This window comes from Melozone crissalis, unplaced genomic scaffold (assembly GCF_028551555.1).
Source record: "Melozone crissalis strain CALT ecotype California unplaced genomic scaffold, PUWL_Pcris_2 ptg000027l_1, whole genome shotgun sequence".
Taxonomy (NCBI): Eukaryota; Metazoa; Chordata; class Aves; order Passeriformes; family Passerellidae; genus Melozone; species Melozone crissalis.
This window is the reverse complement of record NW_026535805.1, coordinates 57622443-57642468: the sequence shown is the minus strand read 5'-3', so window position 1 is coordinate 57642468 and position 20026 is coordinate 57622443. Positions and strand designations below refer to the sequence as shown.

Below are 20026 nucleotides of genomic sequence, written 5' to 3'. Positions count from 1 at the left end.
TCTCCCTCAGCCTCCTCTCTGTGCTGCTGAGCAAAGGCTGCAGAGCTGGGCTGTGCTAGGTCAGAGCTGCTGGCCAAGGCCACTGGCTGGGCCTGGAGTTGGTCTGTCATATCAGTCTGGGCAATATTTGCTGTCTCCTTTCTTAGGAAAATGCAGATGATGTGATTGAGCTGTGTGCATGCTTGCAACCTTCTGGTGTATCAAGCAATTCCCATGGGCACTCAGTTGTGAGAGGCAGTGATGAGTTTCTCTGAGCCTGATGATCAAGAGGTTATCTTTCCCCTGTTAGCAAGCTTAATAACTTGTTCAATATCGTACTTAATAATGAAACTAAATTATTAACGATTTCAATAAAGTATTTGATATTAACCAATTAAGATTATGAAGCCTACGGAAGCAATCAAGTACTTGTTTCTCTCCCATTCTATTAATAATTTAAAACAAGATAAAATGTATTACATTATTTTTGTCTTAGCATTATGATTGTAAATTCATTGCTTAAACCATAGTAGGTTATGATTATGCCTTAAATCCAGATCTTGATAAACCTTCATGTCTGTTATAAGTGTGTAATTCAAGGCTTCAGGTATGCCCTGCAGATTATTTTCATGGCTTTTTAGTTGTGACATATCCTGTAACTCTCCAGTGATGTGATACAGTGATTATGTGTGGAAGAGGTCTTCATTAATAGAGGCAGGGCTCTTATAATAGAAATGCTTTTGTTCAAATTTCTGCATGTTTTAGAAACATTTTTAAATTAACATTTATTTGGGATTCATGTCTGATCTCTGAGGAATGACCAGTTCAGTGCCTCAGACAGCAGCATGCATGTTCATTGCTTCCAGTCATGAAGCAACAGATGAAGTCCAGTGACTTCTCTCCCCATATTCTCCATTGGTGATGTCTTGAGCAAAATCACTCAGTTCACTACTTGATGAACTGTATAGCTTCTATTAGAAAATAACTGCCTATAAAAGCAGTACAATTAGGGCATGAATAGAGATAATATTGGCTGGTAATGTCAATAATCACTAGAAACTGTGACCTTGCTAAATGACTTTTGTTGTGTGACTGCTGAGCTTAATAGGTGCTTCACTCCTACAACTCAGTTTTTATTAGCAGAGAATAATCTTTATTGTTTGCACTGACAGGCCAACTCTGTTAGTATACATGTAAATTCAAGTGGTTGAATGATTGTGATGAAGGAGACTGGACTGTTTATTACATCACTTGCCCATTACTGTCATATCACAAGTGTACTTCCCTCTTTGTCAAACTACCCAAATGATCTTTTCTCAGGTTAGATCACTGAAATAATCTTCTTTGTTTCTAATCTGGGATGATAAGCTTTAAGTGAGGTTTGGGGGGTAGGGCTTTCCATTTGCCTTCTGTTGCCAGCTACTGGCGATTGTATTGGAATTAAAAGTCTCTGGAGTTAAGCTGTTAATGCCATAAATGATTGATTTATTATCACTCTTTGGAAATGAGTTTATCATGGGAGGGTGCTGAAATCTCTCTGGTGTAGAGTGAAGGGGACAAGTTCTCAGTTAAAACCAAAACAAAACTGAAGAAAACAAAAAACAAAACAAAAACAACAAAAAACAAACAAAGCTAAAAATCCAACCTAAAATAAAGCCTGCGGAGGAAGGAGGAATGATATCAAATGTTGGTGCAGGCAGCAGAACAGCTCCTGGTGGGGAACGACAGCTGCTGATGCGAGCGGTGGCACTGGGCGGGTTCCAGCTGCTCCCTCTGGGAAGGTTTCCTCCCTCCCTGTTCCCTCCGTATTCCTCTGGCTGGCTGTGCAGGACTGATTTTAATATTCCCATTAACATCTAAAATGCCATGTTGCTGTTTCAGATGATGTTGGAGAGAGGATTTTTTAGGAAAATAAGTTATTTTCAGAAAAAACCTTCTTCAGCATGGAGGAGCTCTTGACTGCACAGCCTCCCTCTGCTGGGGGACTGGGTGCTCTGGGGACATGGTGTGCAGAATGAGCTGTGTAATCTAGGACCATATCAGAAGCACAAGTCAGAACTGGGCTGCCAACTGTAGCACCTTTTAAAATGAAGAGCTTTTAAAATGCAAAACGCAAGAAATTTATGTAGAGGAGACTCTAGATTAAAGTATACTTGAAGAAGTAGTTCTACTTAATGCTGAAAAAGCCTTTGGGATACAATCCCATTTCATCCAACCTGTTTGCAAATTAATTATGCTAAGAAGGCTTTTTAATTACATTGCTTGAAGGAAGAGCAGCAGAACATGTAAATTCCATAAGAGAGGTAGCAAAGAGGTTTCCACTGCCAATTATGGAGCTAAGTGCAACAAAGGCAGCTGAACCATGATGGCGCAGAGTGTGATTATTTTAAATGAAATCTAGAGAAACTCCCAAATTCTTGATTTTTGTTTTTGTCAATGTCCTGCAGTGCTCAGATGTCTCACACTGGGCATGACATTTTTCCAAAGTTTTAAGACTTTCCATTATGCAGCTTTTGACAGTAATACAACAGCCTGTAGCAAGTTAAAGCACTTGGTTCTTGCTTGGAGTGGGATCCAGGATAATGTTTGACTTACAGCACAGTGGAGTTTCCAGAGTTTCCACGGTGTTCCCAAGTGTTTCTTGTGAGAAAGCCAGCCAAGAGGTGCCAGGTACCCCGTGTGAGGCATCCACCACCACCATCTAGTGGTGGTCACCTCCCATTCTGATGGACAGCACTTTGGAGAGAACTATGCAGGATTATCCTGGAAAATGGGAAAATTCTCACCTGGGGCTATTCTACCTCAATACATTTCTGCATCATTTATTTGTTTACTTAGCGAAAACATTCAAAGAAAAAAAAATCTGTTGGGAAGTCTATCCCTGTATAACAGCAGGAGAGGCCGTGTGAATGATCAGTATAGAATGAAAAATGCAATATGAAAGATCACTGGTATTTGTAAGATACTGCTGAATGCAAAATACTTGCAAATGTGACTCTTGAATGTCATGTACACAGTTCCAAAAGCAAGTGGAGGAGTTTTAAAATGAAAATACTTTTAAAAAATCCAAACAAAACTCATGCCTCCCTTTTTGGCGTGTTTCTTATTCTGAGCGGTTTAAACAACATTGGTAGTTGTGAAGAAGAAGTATTTAAACCCATCATTTTTAACTCTGTGCCATCCTTTTTAGACATGTTTGATTTTTCATTTTCACAAACAAGTAACCTTCAGACAATCTATCTATGACACTTAAAAGTACTGTGCTTTATATAATAGCATCAAGTACATACTGGTCAAGACAGAACCCAAAACACACATGCAAAAGGTCCATAAAATGCTTCAAGAGTCACTCCAGGTTACAAAAGATTGTGTTCAACTTACTTTACTTTGTCATGTTGGAGTCCAAACCGGGTATATATTGGGCACCTCCAGTGGCCACCACCTGAGAGGAGAATTCATCCTACCTATTCCAAATTTCCTCCTAGTTTAAGAAGAGCAATCTCCTGTTGGAGGTGACTGCTTCTCTTCATTCACTTTTGAGGGAAGCTTGATAAGTAGCCAAGATGGAATACCTGGGTTTGGAACAGATAAAGTGAGATAAATTTTGTCCAAAAAACAAAGGCACAGTTATTAGAGAAAAAGAAAAGACAAAATCCCCATTGCTCTTTTGAATCAAAACTGAATTTTTAAATCTGGCCTTTATTAAAAAATAAAAAAAAACCAAAAAACCCCACCTAAATAATATTTTTTTTTGTTAAGCATAGAAATCAGAGCTTTCTGTTCTGATATGCAATTGGGAGGATTTTTCTTGCAAGCTGTAAAATAATCTCTCCTGTCATTACCTGAGGTGAATGTCAGGTATGTCACATGGGCTTTGGAAATCCTTCTCCTATTGTAAAGAAAAGGCTTTGAAAAGGCAGCAGTAAGGAATTCTGTTTACTCATCATTTATGTGTGGACCCTTTATTCCAATCACATGAATTCCAGCTTGAACTTCTCCCCACACTGCACTCAGTTGGCAAGGAGAGGGACCCTGGGCCGAGGGATGGGTCAGTGACACATGGTCAGGCTCTTTCCGCAGCCCTGGTGCTCCCTGTGACCCCCTTGTGAGGCACAGTGGGACCAACAGTGCACATCTTAAATTCTTTCTGCACCAAGATGCAAAAACCAGCTCCATATGGGGAAAGGCCCATGCTAAGGTCATCTTCTGCACCGTCATCCTCTAGTCTTGTTCAGAGCACCTTTTTTCTTCTCAGTCTCTTGTCTGAGGCCATGATCTGCTCTCTGCCTTCCTTCCCTGTTTCCATGAGTCTGCCCTTGCATCTGCTGGTCCTGGCTTTGTGCTGCTGTCTTTGGAAGGACAGGGAGCAGCCCTGGGCCAGGGTGGACTGGCGTTGTGCTGGCACTTGAGTGGAGCCACCAGCTGGGGAGCTGGCCCTTGCTCTGGGTTCAAGGCAGCAGAATTACCACAGCTCTCTTTGAACTGTTTTTTGCTCTCTTTATCCTCTGTTCACCCACAAAGATTTATTACCCTTGAGATATATCAGGTTGACACTGATAGGAAATGAAGCTTTTTGGTAAGCGGGTAGAGATCCTCTGTCAAAGCCCAGTCAGTCCTTGACCTTCCTGCTTAGACTTTTTTCAGCATTGCAGTTCTGTTGATATGTTATATTTTGCAGATACCACTGACAATTAAACAAGGACCACCATCTCATTCTACTTGGCTGCCAGGCAGCTGTCAGATATTAATGACTGGGGTTTGCTGTGAGCAGAGCTGGATTAAAAGGGGTGACCTACATGTGAAAGACTTTGTATCTCATTTCCTCAAGCTATTCACCCCTAGACTTCTTTGAAATGTAATGCTGTTTCCTGGCTTGCTCTTGATTAATCACGTTTACTTGTGTCTGCCTGCTTTAGTCAGTGAAATGTCTGGGATTGATATTTCATGGTCCTCTTTGTTGGATCACACACAATTTCTACCCATCCTAATTTTTATTCACTCTGATTGACCTTAAGAGATCTAGAAACTGGATAATAAACCAGGAGTAAGAAGATCAAAGCTTTCTACATCTAGGTCACTTCTAATAATCCAGTGGTGGTCATTAGAGCATATGCTTAGTAGCCGATGTAAATTCCTTCAATCCCTTTCCTTGTGGTCACAAAATAAAATGTGTCTTTGTTTGATTGGCACTTTTGTTGACTTCAGAGGGAGTTTGGCTAATTAAGAACAAATCTATGAGCAAGGCATCTATTCAGGATTTGACCCTGGTTTAGTAAGCTACTTGACTGCTATTGTTTCTATAAGATGGAAACCAAATGAAGAATCCAGTGTTGAAAAATGAAGATGCTCCAGGCTGTCAGTACAGTTTAGACCTGCCTTGCCATGTGCTTCCATTCAGGGGGAAGATTGCTGGTGTGGGGGTCCTACAGAAAGCCTGCAGCTGCTGCATGTTTCCAGAGAACACTGAAGAAATAAAGGTTCTAGGCAGAGATCCAATGTTGCAGGGACGTTGCCAGGGTTCAGCCTGCGTTGCAATCCCCTAGCATACAAATTTTCCAGACAGACTGGTTCAGCAGTTGAGGTGGTTCCACCCCAGCTCCTGGCCAGAGTGTGTGACACATGACACACACACGTGTGAGAGGCAGCCCTCTGTGCTGCAGAGGTGCTGCCAGACACCAGATGCCGTGAAGGAACAGAGAAATGCTTTGAGTTTTGTCATGCATGCTTTTGGAAGGAGAGTGATGTTATTAGCAGCAGGATTGTCTCCTGAAATGGAAATACATAATTCAGTTTGTGGTTCAGTTAGTTCTATTAAAACTTTGTCTTTATTTCTGCTGTCAAAATATATTTAGAACAAAACCTTCAAGTTGAAGGCAGGAAAGATTAAATTGCTTTTATCTTTTCAAGTTAAACTGAAAAGAGATGATGGTGGCAGGGGCTTTTGAAGGTGCAGCAGTGCTGTAGCCTCCTTGCATCTGCTCTCCAGGCAGGGAAGAACATGTCCACAGGATTTTGATGCAAGCAACATCACGGGGGACCTTCCTTCCAGTGTCATAAATGTTTCCAGTGAAAATGGTCGCTATTTGCAGGGCCCCAGAGCTCTGCCAATTCCCTGAAGCTTCTTGGGATGCTGCCTGGCTTTTAGCATCCCAGAAGTGTTGAGCAGCATCAGATGCTGAGGCAGCTGGTTAAACTGGCCCCCCACCGTGGGAGCTCCTGGAAGGTCCTTCACACTTCATACTCCCCCTCACCTTTGGACAATCTTTAAGTAAAGCTGAAAACCTGGCATTAAACAGTGCCATGGAAAGCAATGAATGGCACAGTATTCAAATGTAAATGACTAAGTAAGTGGCTGGGACTTGTTCAGAAACATAACAGAAACATAAAAGCCTTATCTTAGCTCATCAGTTGGCTTTGGCATTTGTTACTAATGCCTAAAACCAAAAACCAATCTTTCCATGGAGAATTTGGAAGAAGATCAGATTCATGATCCAAAGTATTTGGAAAGCAAGATCTCACCTGCTTTACATGGAAACTGTAATTCCTGGGCTTTTCAGAGCAGCCAGAAATTTGCCTTCCCTCTCAGTACAGTGCTATTTGCTTTCATGGCTTGAGAGCTGTAGATGATTCAGATGTGATAATTGTTTCCAATATCCAAATTCCAAAAATGCTGTTTCTTGTAGTTGCATTTGGACTTCTCAGTAATCTTCCAGGGGAGAGTTACGTGCTTCCACACCACGCAGTGTGAATAGCAGGAGCCTCCTCCCAATGTCTGTATGTTGTGTAACTGATGTCTGTATGTAGTATAACTGATTTGCACTGAAACCATCAGCTTTGCACCTTCTGGCTTCAGTCCTGGGCATATTGTTCATGTGCTGTTGGCTGCAGTGCCTGGGCAGCCACCCTGGTGCTCCTGGTATGTGTTAAACTGGCTGTGCCTCACTGGGGACTCAGCCTGCAAATGCAGGATGATGCTTTATCTGGAATTTGAGTTTTCATAATAGCTACTTAAATTCCATGCTGTTTTCACCTGATAGTCCCAAGCAGATGGATCCAAAAAATAATAAAGTGATAGGTCAGGTATAAAAGCTGGTAGATGGCTTATTTATGTGTGATCCCATGAGCTCATTTGTTTTGTTGCTTGGCTTTGCAGGTTCTCTGGTGTCCACCCATGTGCGTAGGTTGTGGGATTAGATTGATGCCAAAGCAAAGCACTTTGGGATCACTCAGAGTTCTGTAGGTGTGAAAACAGCTCTTTTTAAAATTGAAAACCGGTTATTAAGTACACATCTTACAAATTGGCATAGCTGGCTGCATCTACAGATGGTTGTCTCTCCTGAGACAATGGGAATGGTGATATCTGTCAGGGGAAAAGCACAAACTGGTTTGCTGTGACTAGAAAATGTACATTGCCCTCTTGTGAAAACACAGCTCTGCTGCAAGAGAAACAGCCAAGGATACATTTCAGTTGAAAAGTCAACATATTCTGCCACTCCATAATTATAGCTCAGGTTAGTTGTTGCTTTAGACAGACATCTCAGTGTGCTCACAGGACAACACAACCAGATCTTTCCTATTTATGTACACAGGGTAGGGGAAAAAACAGCTTTTTTTCCCCTTGGCTCTGCAGTCATCCTGGATTTTAGTCTCTTCATGAGCGTGCTGAACTGTGCTGTCATTGCGTTGCTGTGACAGCTTCACTTGTATTTCAGCCTCATGACAGGTCTCAAACACATGATGCTGTGGCCTCAAATTTATATTGTGCTCAAGCTTCAGCACCACTTCATCCATCCCTTTCTCTCCCTGTAATTTCAGATCAGCACATGAAATAGGTAGCTGTAGATTGCAGATATTTATGCACATTACTGGACATGCAACAGGACTGATGTTCATTGGTAGATCTGGAAGAACTATAGGTACATCATCAGTTGAGGACAGAATGAGGAAATAGCACTTTATATTTCAGTTGAGAATTAAAATCCTACTCTTTACTAGAGATGTTCATATATTCAGCCTGTAGTCATGCAGATCTTTATAACCCCAAGAAATCTCTAAGTTCTCACCTGGAATGGGATTTGGGTCATGCTTATGTTGGGCTTTACAACCCATCTTGGGATTCATCACCCCACTGAGGCAGCACATCTCTCCATTGAGCAATGAGCATTGAATTGGTATTTGTTGGGCTAAATGGGCCAAACCATTTAAACACATCAACTCACAAGAAAGTTTTTTTGGTGAACAGTGCCACTGGAGGAAAAAGGGTATATTCCCAGATGAGATGTGTAGGTCCTGTGGCACCAGTTGGATACCAGGACTATTCCACAACTGAGAGGGTGTCCAAAATGTTCTGAATGAGAGAAGTTAGATATAAACATTTTTTAGGTTAGGTCTGGGAAAAGTATTGATGCTGACTGCAGGTAGAAGTGATTAAATTTGAGACCTTCTCTCTCTGCCAGCAGGGCTTTATTTAGATTGAATTTAGACAATTTTCTTCAAGAATAATCTGACCAGTTGTGAAAAATCTACCTTTTTCAGTGCTTGCTTTGAGTGTATGCTCACTGTTTCCCAAATGATGAGAGCCAAAACCTTGACACAAGGAGTCTCCAGCTGGCAGACTTCTGTGAAAATACCATTCAGCTCTGGGAGCTTCCAGAGAGCTGGCAGTGTGCTGACATTCTAACAGGAGAGACTGAGCCATTGGAGGTGCAGGCTCTTGCCAACACTTGTGTGTGAAAGGAAGAGCAGAGCTACCTCAGAAAGCAGTCTCTGATTGACATTCATAGATTTCAGAGAATTAAAATACTGCTCCTACCTGCTAATAGTGTCTTCTTGGTTGAGTGCTTAAAATGTTGAATTTGAGAGCTCTGGAGCTGTGGTTTAGGATTTTGCCTTCTTTCTCATGCAGTGTTTGTTCCCAGGGTCATAGCAGATGATGCTGCTAAATCTGCCCGGGCAGCTGGACCAGGTGTCCTCTGGGCTCCATCCCAGCTGCAGCGCGAAATGCCAGAGTTGTGATTTCTAGTTGGACCCTAGACCCCAGCCTGGCACATAGGCTTGTCTGTATTTTGACAGCACTGAAAAGTATTGTTACCCATTAGCTTGCTAGGCTATTGTTTTTATTTAGACACATCCTGTCCGTATTTCAAATCTCTTCTATTTTTTAACAGGAACTAGATGCAATTCTCCTGTATTTTTTTGTTCAGTCAGTGTTTGTTACTTCCTCAGAGACTGGCTGCTTTGCAGAAGGTCATTTCCTGGGCATATTTCACCCTTAGGTGTTTGGGTGTCATTGAGGAAAGATGTAAAGAATTTTGAGATTTCTTTATAAGGAAATCTGATTGTAGCTTTATTTATGAAGATGTTGTCACTTCTTCATAAAGATCTCATGCTACAAGAAGGAGGAGGTTGCCCTGTGTTTTGTAAGAACATGAACTCTAAAGCAGTTGAAATGCCAGCCCTGTCATATATTTTCAAATAAGATGTCACATGGTGTCTCTGTGAAACTCATTGCAATCTAGAGACAGCTGCCATAAGAGAGTGGCTGTTCATTGAATGCCTCTTACAAATGGGTTATTAAATGTTTAGAGTCTTTGACCTCTAAAATCCTTTGATCATCAAGAAGACTCTAAGATAGGAGTGTGTTGAGAAAATGAAATAGAGGAGGAAATTCATAAAAGCCTCCCTGCTGGAGAAAAGACCCCTCACCTCTATGAAATAGCAAACAATTGCAAGAAAGCTTTCTTGTTTAATTCTCATCTTCTTGCGACTTTGGTTTTGATATTTTTCATTTGTTTGAGAATTTAACACCCTTCTAGAATAAACTCATTATATTTTATTCTTAATTACATCTGGTATGAAATGTGAGTCCATCAAGTAAGTATAAAATATATGTAGTTACTGTGCCTCTAGAAACAATTTGTCTCTAGAGAGCATTAGAGGCAGGCAGCTCACAGAGGAGATATGAAAGAACTCGTGGATGTCAGGAGCTGGGCTGTATGTCCCAGCTGTAAACTTTAAAAGGATGCTTTGGGAACTGCCTTCCCAAGAACAGTGTTCCTGGGAGGCTCCCTCTTGGCAAGCATAAACCAGAATCCTTTAGGAAAGCAGTTGGTAGCATAATAGGTTGGCTGCGATTATGCTGTTTATTGTTCAACCATTAACGTCTACACAGCTTTTTAATCACCTTCATTGACTCTGGGGCAGGAGAATATTAAGGATGACACAGTGTGCTGCTGTCACAAGATAGGAGAGTGAACTTCTCTGAAGGCACATATGACTAATCAAACCTCCTTTGAGTTCTCACCCCCATATTGAACTCCTTTTTTGCCATTATTGTTGTTATTGTGTTCTTGCATGCTTGCTAAGGACTGAGTAGCTGTTGTTGTGTATTCATGAAACCCTGAAGTCTGATTTATTGAACATGTTTACCAGAATACTTGGAGGGGGCGGAGGAGCATAAATCTATTACTCATATTCATTAATCAGTGTGGAAAAGTAAAAGTTGCTCCCCAGTGTGAGGTAGTTGCTATAATTATAGTGCTGGGCAGTTCAAATTGCATCATTCTACATTTTCGAGCGTGTTTTTGAGGTAATGTTTGTTAATGGGAAACATTGAGTATAATACATCCTTCTACCATTGATAATGATACATTCTTCTGTACTTTGCCATGTCTATAAATAGATCTTGTATTTTGCTACTTGCAATTTTATTTAGTTGGACTTCCAGGTTTTTAGTAAAAATGATGGGAAAAATTCTTATCGATCTGATTTTGAAAAGCAATTTCATTCACCAGTGCAGTGAAGATGCCAGTTTTACATTTGTCAGGCTCAGATTTTTGTGCTCAACTGATGCAGGGACCTTCAGCTGGTCTGGTGCACAGAGGGAAGCTTAATCCAAAGGAAAACGTGTAGCTACACTGAGCTCCTGTGATAAATAAAGCAGCAAAGAATCAACATCAGAGAAGTGCATTGCTTAAGTACTTTTTGTTGTGTCTTCCTTACAGATGACTCCCAGTTATGTTATTGAAACTTTGGGCACTCTAATGATGTCAAATAGTGCATGCAATGAGATATCCTGGTGTTGGAAGAATGGGCATGGAGAGTAGCTTTCTTTTAAGCATGCATATTGATGCTTTTTTTGTGAGTATAGTCCTTCTCACATTAAAAAAAAAAAAAAATTAATTAAAGCTAACTAATTCTCTGCAGATTTTAGAATTTGTCTTATACTATCCCTTTTTTGGTTTTACTGCATTCTAATGTTAAGTTTTTCATAGACTAAGTATATAAATAACTATAACATCTTGAAGGAACCAAGTGGCAGGTAAGCCCATAGCTGGTTGACTTTTCTGTAACAGAAGAGGTTACTCTATTCATAGGGGGTTTTTTGCATCAGTGGTAGTTTAATCATGGGAAAAAGAAGCTGAAATTCAAAATTACCATGCAATGAAGGATTTAAGGCTACATCAGCAGGCAAATGCAGGAGAGGAGGCACTCTCATTTGCAGTGAGTCAACAAGCATCATGTTCCAGTTCATAGTTTAGGTTTATGGATTTCCCTAAAATGAGCCCTTGTGATCGTGTTTGATACCTGGAAGAGTGGATAAACCCATAGGAACCCACTGGAAGCTGATAATACAAAGTTACCCTGATAAAAAGTTACTGAGGAAACAGAATCTGTGGGTAATTTTCCCCCTCTGAAGGTCCACGTCATGGAATTCACAAAAATCTTCATCCCCTAAGCATTGATTGGAGTTGATTGGGATGAAATCTGGGAGAAACTCTACTCTGTGGCATGACACTGTCTTCTTTGGCTGGCCTGTTCCCTCAAAAGGAGACACCTTTGGGAGCCATCTAGTACTGGGCATCACTAATATCAATATCCACATTTTGTTTCCATTGCCTGAGCACAGCCAGTACCAGCACAGCACCAGCATGTTCTGTTCAGGGAGATGGCATCTCTGTGTGAAAGCAGTTACCCATATGGCCCACAGGGAGGTTTTTTACATCTCTTTCTACAGAAAGAAAGTACATATGATAGAAAAAAATAAATTGTATATTATGAGCATTTTTCCTTTTTGCACTATTTTACACGAGGAACAAGAGTGTGATGCTCCTTTTTATGATTCCAGACATCCTTTGAAAGTCTTTCAAGACATCTTCAAGACATCTTCCCCTTAGGGGAGCTGGTCTGTGAGGTTAAAGCCAAGGGTGCCTGAGAGCTCTCACTTCTTGAATTCCTGTGGTTTATCCTAGGCCTGCCCATGCAGCTTCTTAATTACCAGGAGGTGACACAAAGGGTTGCACTGCTCCTGTCTTCTTTCCCAGCCTTGTGAAAATCCTTTCAAGTCACAAATAAACTTCTTCCACCCTCCTTGCACTGTATTTTCCTCTTTCTTACATGTTGAGCTTCAGGTGTTATCCAAATGCTGCTCCACCAATATTCCTATGTACTATGTTGTCAATAACAGCAATAATAACAGTTATCCACGTGGAACTGCAGATGTGCACAGCACTTCATGTAAATAAAAGTGGATTTTCTTAAACATCAGTGAGTTCAACAGTATTGTCCCATTTCTAAACAAGAGCTGATGTGCACAGCACTTCATGTAAATAAAAGTGGATTTTCTTAAACATCAGTGAGTTCAACAGTATTGTCCCATTTCTAAACAAGAGCTCATTTAGTCCATCCCCTTGATGTATGTCTCTATAGATATACACATACAGATTCTCTAGGTGTATATATAGGTATAGATGCATGATCCCTTGCACCAGAATGCTGATATTTCATGGTTTTTATATCCTGTTGGGCTTGTAAGTCTTGGCCTTGACCTTTAGAAGGGTTTATGTTATTTTTTTCAAAGGATAGATATGGACAAAAATACATTATCTTGGAAAGCTGTCTTCTTAAAACTGCACTGTGGTAAAAGAGTCTATTTTTATTAATATTACTCTTCATAAGAAAAGAATTGGAAGTATTACAGAGGGATGAATCTCACAGGTCAGGATGTACAGAATTTTTGCAAGGCTACCTGAAAACCTAACTGCTCTCAGCCTTATTGCAGAAGAAAAGCTTTAAGACACACCTTGCTGCAGTTAAAAATGCAGGCCTGATTTTAAATTATTCAGGACTTCATTTCAGCACAGTTCCTCTGTGAATTGCTGGATTGCTTTCAAACTCAATACTGAAACTCAAAGTCAATAGGATATGCTCAGGGACAACAGGGAAAAAATGCCCACACCAAGTTGTTGCCCACCTGTCTCCTCTGTATTATGTCAACTATTGCTGCTTTTGCTGCCATCCAGCTCTCCCCTTTTGGGGTCAATTCCATTCTCTTACCTCTTCTCCCTTTTGGGAAGTATCAGTTCTCTGATAGGTTCAGCTACAGCCATTTTCCTTCTCTCTCTGCAGTTTCCTTTCTGCAGTATCAGGCTATAACAACTCCATATGTAGAGGAATTTTAGGAGGACACATTACATAAGTATATGAGACAGTCAGATATTTCAGGCACAAGTATTTTTTCCTGTAGTTCCATCTGTATATTCATGAGATGGCTGTCTCAGACTTTAGTGACTCGTGTTTCAAATCCCTTTTTGGCTGGAAATGGCACTTACTGATGCTTCAACAGCCCTGTTCTTTTGGGAAATTTGCACTAAGGACTTCACAACACAGCAGGCATAGCATTCAAGTTAATACTCTGAACCTTGGGAACTAAAATTCTCTGGGAAAAAATAAGTCTCTTTCAGAAATGAAAAGAAATCAGATGATCTTTACTGGAGGGGGGAGAAAAAAGAGGAGGGGGAAAAAAGGATATATCCCAGTGTATCCTCCATTTGGTATGTTCCCAGATTCCTGGAGAGATAACATGGTGTCAAGAAAACTGAAGCTGTAATTAGGCCAGGACAGAGCCACAATAGAGCAGGATCCTGATAGCCCTGTCGCTGACCTTGGGGTAGTGCAAGACTGTGCCAAACCTAAAATAAATAAAGTGTTCCAGTGCTGCTGCTCAGTTAAGGAAGATCAAAGAGAAATAACATTTAATCAGTGGTAGTTGTGGTGTTAAGCATAGCAATACTAATTGTTTTGGTGAGAATTCTCCCTGAAGATTTTTTTTATTAGCACTGAGTAATAGCTGAGCTGCTGGTGTATTGACCTATAGCACTACCACAGCTCAATTAAGTTTCTTATTGTCCAAATCTAATCAGAGAAAAGCTGCGATTGAAAATCAATTCATTTCCTGCTAGTTAATGACTAATTCCCCACAAATGTGAGTATAAAGATTAACGTTTCATGTTGAATGTTTTTTTAGAGGTAGACCCTGCCAGATGAGTGTTTGTGAAGAAGAAGCATGGCTCTTCTTTTCCCATTCATCTTCCTCCAATCTCTTGGAGTATTCCAGCTATTTAGAGTCTTCTCTTAGCCTGTGGTTTGTGCTTATTCTCTGGTCTCTTAACTCATGCCTTACACATTTGAAAGGAACTGCTATTGATAATTCATGGTCAGCTCCTAAATTCTCAAATATTTCTTCTCCATATTCTTCAAATGAGCATTTCTGTAGTGGTTAAAAGACCTGCAAGACAGAGCAGCTTAGTCCTTAACCATAATGTGAGGGCTAGGCACAGTCTGTGAGGTCTAGGTGAGACACAAACTCTTTGCTGATCCCACTTCAGCCCATACAAGTTGGGAATTTTCCAGGTGAACCAGCAGAAGAAGTTACATTTCTTGGTTCATCTAAATACTTTTTCTTTATGTAAAGAACTAACAGCTATTTATAAACCTCTTCATGTGTCTCTGCATGCACACGTATTCACAGCACTAAAGCTACTGAGCAGAGACATGAGCAAACATCCATGAGGTTTGGCTGCTCCCCCCAGTTCCTGCCAGCTCTGTGACTTCCCCTGCTGCAGCACCTCAAATCATCACAAATAATTTTTTGTATTTATCCTCAGTGCACCTCTGAGGTCGGGACAGCTCACAGATTTACACAGGGAGAATTGAGTCCTGGATCTAAAGAGACATTTAGATTTAGAGTTAGAGTTAGATTCTTTGGTGGCCTACAAGATTATCCTCTCCAGAGGCTCAGCCCTGTGCTTTAGCTGCTGCTAGCAATACAGACCCACAGCTGTGGGTGGTCCCTTCTCCTTGGGACCCTCTGGCAGCTGGAAGCCAGGTGTCTGAGATATTTCTGCCTTAGGTGGGATATTTCCTCCTTACAGTGCAGATGTGCTGGAGAGTGCAGCAGTCAGATCTCTTCCAGAACAAGGACAGATGTGTGGCTGTGTTTTTTCGTGCTGGCCTAGTTCTGCCCTTGTTACATCAGTTTTCATTTTTACAAAGAGGTTGTGACAGGGACAGGCTGCAGCCCTGCAGGTCACCCTGGTACCAGAGTGGCACAGCCTTCCCAGCAGGTCCTGGCAGTCACAGCCTGGATTCCTCTTCCCTTTCTGGTGTCTTAACAGAAGTGCAAGAGTACAGTGCATTGTAGTAAATTTCTTTTGTTTTTTTCTAAAGGAGACAGCTAAAGAGTAATCTTTTGTCTTATCTCATCAACTCCCATGTTGTGCTGCTGGTAGGAATCCAGAACTTCATCTTCTTGGAAAATAAGCAAGGAGAAACCTTCTCCCCATCATCACAGGCATTGTCCCCAGTGAGCACAGTTCTGAGCAGCTGTAAGACCAGGCTAGACCAACAGCTGTCTGCATCTGGGTTCAACTTTAAGAGGTTTGGCTATTAAAAAATACCTCTCTGAGCTTCCAAAAGCAGCCAAACTTTCTGATTCTCAAAGTGCTCATGCACTTACAAAGTTAACATGGATGCCTAGCAGACTTACAAAATAAAACACTAACAAAGTAGATAAGAAGAGTTGGTAACTCCTTCCTAAAGCATAGCAGCATTAAATGTTTAAGGTTTTTCCCATGAGAGCCAAATGCTTGGCTCGTTTTTAGGTGCTGGCCCTTGACAATGGTTGTTCTGCTCCTTGCACTGGCTGTGCCCCCTCATTTCCCTTCTGTGCTCCAGCTCTCAGCAGAGCTGGTGGTGCTGAGCCCCAGATGGGGCTGCTTTAGGGGAATCAGCAGCTGCCTCTTCCATCCTCTCCAAGCCTGGGCTACAAAGCCCTGTGCCATCTCCAGCTTTCCCACCTCCTGTTCTGGGCTCCAGCTCCCACACCAGCTCTGGAAGCTGTCACCTTACATCAGTGACCTGGCATGTGTAGGCAGCATGCCCTGCTTTCTGCACATTAGTGAAATTCTAGTTTTCTCTGGTTTGTAGCAGAATTTCCCTTTTAATAGAAATGCATCCCAATATCCCATGATAAAACATCAGGTGGAAAACAAAGCACTACTCAGGCCAGTCTATAGATTCACTCTACCCCATCCTATTAAGGATGGAGAGACCTTTATTTCCTGACCCCTCCCTATCACTGGGGAATTTGAGGAAGTTGATTTTGAGGGTTTTTTTCTTTAGCCATGCTAAAATTTTGTTTTAGCCACATGCTAAAATTTTAGCCATATGCTTTAGCATATGCTTCATGCTTTTGCAATAATTCCCTCCCAAAGATGATCTGAATGAATTGATCACTGAGTTCCCTGTGAACAGCATCACTTCAAAGAGGCTAAAGCAGCTGCAGCCAAGCAGATAAATACTTCCAGGTATTTGATCAGTTTCCTCAAGAGTTATGTACAATTTGTAGGTGTTATTCATTAGCTATTCTGATTCCAGGACTGATTGAATGCCCCCCAAACACCAGACAAGTGTCCAGAAACCCAGTGGGAGCTAAGAATCTGCAAGACAATCCTCATATAAAATTTAGAAGCAGATAAGGGATTTTTTTTTAAATCTTCCTTTTTCTTTTCTTAATTGGCATTTGACTGTGGAGATAACACTGTTCACACCCCAGCATGTTGATCCAACTGGTTAGAAAATACACAGGTCAAGCAAGAGATGAATCCTAGAATAGTTTGGGTTGAAAGGGGCCTTATAGATCATATAGTTCCAACCTCCTGGCATGGGCAGGGACACCTTTCTCTACACCAGGGAGGCCTTTCACTAGATGAGGCTAGAGAAGCAGAAACAAAGCAGTGAACAGTGTTGGTTCACCCATGGAACTGGCTGGCATAGTTTGTCTTGATTTTTGGACAAAAAGGGTAAATCAGGAGACAACGCTGCTGCATGGAGCGCCCTTTTCAGTGGCAGGGTGCAGTAGACGGGAACTCCTTGCTTTCAAATGTGGATTGATCACCTGGTCAAGGCTTTGATGGAACACTGAAAGGTGAAGCTGTATCTGAAAATCCCAGTTGTGTTTCTTTACTTTTTTTTCTGAAGTATTCACTGAGCTCATGCAAGAGGCAAACTAAACCACTCTCCTCATACTCCCTCTGACAAAAACTTAGTGTTTGTCTTTCACAGATCCCTGTCTCCCATTGTCACTTGGCTTAGGCTGCTCTGAAAGTAGTTAAAGCCTGTGCCTTTATACTTTACTAAGGTCTCACTGTGTTTTAATAGTCAAAAAATGTTTTACCAGAGCTGGCATCTTTTGCTGTGTTATTATTTTAGTTTTCTTTACTTCATGTCTTATTTATGAATAGTTTCAAAACAGGCCAATGGAAATCTTCAAGTAAGTTTTTAAACAAGTTTTGACAATGTTTTTGGGTTGTTCTGAGCTAAAAATAATACAAATCAGCAGGTACAGACTGGAGAACAGTGCCTTCAGTCCCTAAAGGACATTTTACTGCATTTACTCCCTACAGGAAGACAAATAGAAAAAAAATTAAAACCAGGAACAGTTCCATATGATGCTATAAAGGCCAAGACTTAGCTGAGCAGTGCCACTGTCTTCTCAAAAAAGAAAAAAAGCATGATCTTGTATGTGATAAAAAATTAGAAGGATTTTTTCCTAACTGCTACATGAAGCTAATGGCTTGACCAGCAAAGAGGTAGGCACAGCTTGCTGATGCTGCTCCAGTGGGAGACTGAAAAATATGTTCCAGAACAACTTAAAAATGGCTTTCAGATCTCCAGCCACTGACCCAACCTAATTCCCCAATTTGTTCTTGGACTCTTACATGTTTTGGAGTGTCTGACACTTTTGTGTAGGTGCGCTTTTCCATTGTAATTTCGTTCTTTGTTCTCACCAATATGTTTGCACCATTTCTGTATTTTGGTTTTCTGGGCAGTGGAAAGAACAGTCTCAGTTCCCTCCAGGTATTTACTTTTCTTTTATAGAGACTGTAGAGTGACAGTCACAGGAGCAGAGATCAGGCAGCAACCTCAGGCAGCAGTCAGCTCTGAGCAAAAATACTTGGAAGACTGTAAAATTTTGAAGTGTTTTGTTCTGTTACACATGCGTCACACAACAGTGTAATCAGCACAGATTTAAAAAGCAAAAGATTTATCCTTTCAGCTTTGAACAGCCAGCAAACTCTCAAGAATAAAAGGTGGGGGACATGGAATTCATGGTGACATACAGGCCATGAGAGCCATTTCTTAACCTCTCAGCAGGGGACTGGAGAAGTGCACATTCTACACATACACACAAAATTAAATATCACCTATGTTAACATTTGGAGCTGGAACAGGAATTGGAGGGGGAGCTGGGTCATGGACAAGAGAAAGCAATGAGGAACCTGAAAATAACATTCAGGTTTTGGATACCATTTGCAAACTTTGTTCTGACCCTGAATGCCAGGCTGTGAGCCCAAGGAGCCTTCCCACGGAGGGAGCTTTGACAAAAGGGTGAGGCTGTCACTAGAAGAACAATTGAGCAAGGTCTGGTAACTGCACCCACTGAAATCCTAAATTGTATCAGAGAACCCAAAGATCTTTGTATCTGTTGATGAGCCCAATCATGATCATTTTTAATGGCCAGAAAGCAGAAAGTACAGAAGGATCTAAAGCAGCACCTTGACCTCTCCAGCAGTTATGATTATCAAAATAGAAATAGGGCTTGTGTTGAGTACAGGCACAGAAGTTCTGTTTTCAGGAGGAGACAATACCAAATGCTCTTTCAGAGAAAACAGAAAGTTGAAAGGAAACTTTCAGGTTGAGACCCCTGTGGCAACACAGGAGTGGCTCCTGACGTGATCCACATGGCCACATAGTGCAAGCAGCTGGCTGAGCTCTAAGTTTTGCATTTTTAAGGCAAGACACAGCTCTGGATGGGGAAATGGAAAATTGTAAAATGCAGTTCCACTTCAGCTGTCACTGCAGACTTTCCTTCAAGCTTACATTATAAATGCAGTACTTAATAAGAATTGGAATTTTAAAAAGAACAAAATAAGATGGCTCTCATATGGGGAGTAATGCATGTTTATACTTTAGGAGCAGGAAAACCTCCATGAAATTGTGCTGGGAAAATAATAACAAACATTGTTTGTGTATGGTCCCTGCACTGTAATAGCACTTCAGCACTTAAAAACTCCCTTTCTTCAGGGGTGTGTATTCTTGAGTCTGGCCCACAGAAATAACAACTACCTGCTCAAATGTCTTAAACCATACATTTCCTGAGGGGAAAAGATTATATCAGCTGAAAACCTACATGTTATAGTCATTTAAAATACTCTGTTAAGCTACAGTCATTTGAAGAGTTCACTGAAGGATATTAGGATATTAAACATGAAAAGCATTGCACTATATTGTTTAACTGAATCTGTGTTTTCATCTTGTGTACTTGAATGGTGGTTTGCAGAACGGAACATATGTTCATGTGGGTTTTTATGCCACATGTGGATTATTTTTTTAAATAAATGAAATTATATAACAACAATCCCACACATATACTTGGTTGCAACATTTCAAGGGCTGGTTAAAATTCTCTTAGAATGCACCCTGGCTTCTTTATTTCATGGTCAGAGAATATTACATTCTACCATTTATACTCAACTTCATTTTAAGATTAATCTAGTTAATTTAGCTTTAAAGTAGCATTATATATATTTGTATTATAGTTTGTGGAAACCTGAGGTTGTAGAAATAAGTTTTTAATAACCATTCCAGTGTAACTGTTAGGGAACCTTACATTGCAGATCCTCAGTTTCCCACAAAGCTCATCAGC

The 20026-nt window shown here is 41.0% G+C and overlaps 1 protein-coding gene across 2 annotated transcripts in view; it reads left to right on the top strand.

The window, feature by feature from the left end:
- The window catches only part of VSNL1 (visinin like 1), an 89459-nt gene that overhangs the window by 67163 nt on the left and 2270 nt on the right, over window positions 1-20026 (top strand). The gene's annotated exons all lie outside the window — the stretch shown is intronic.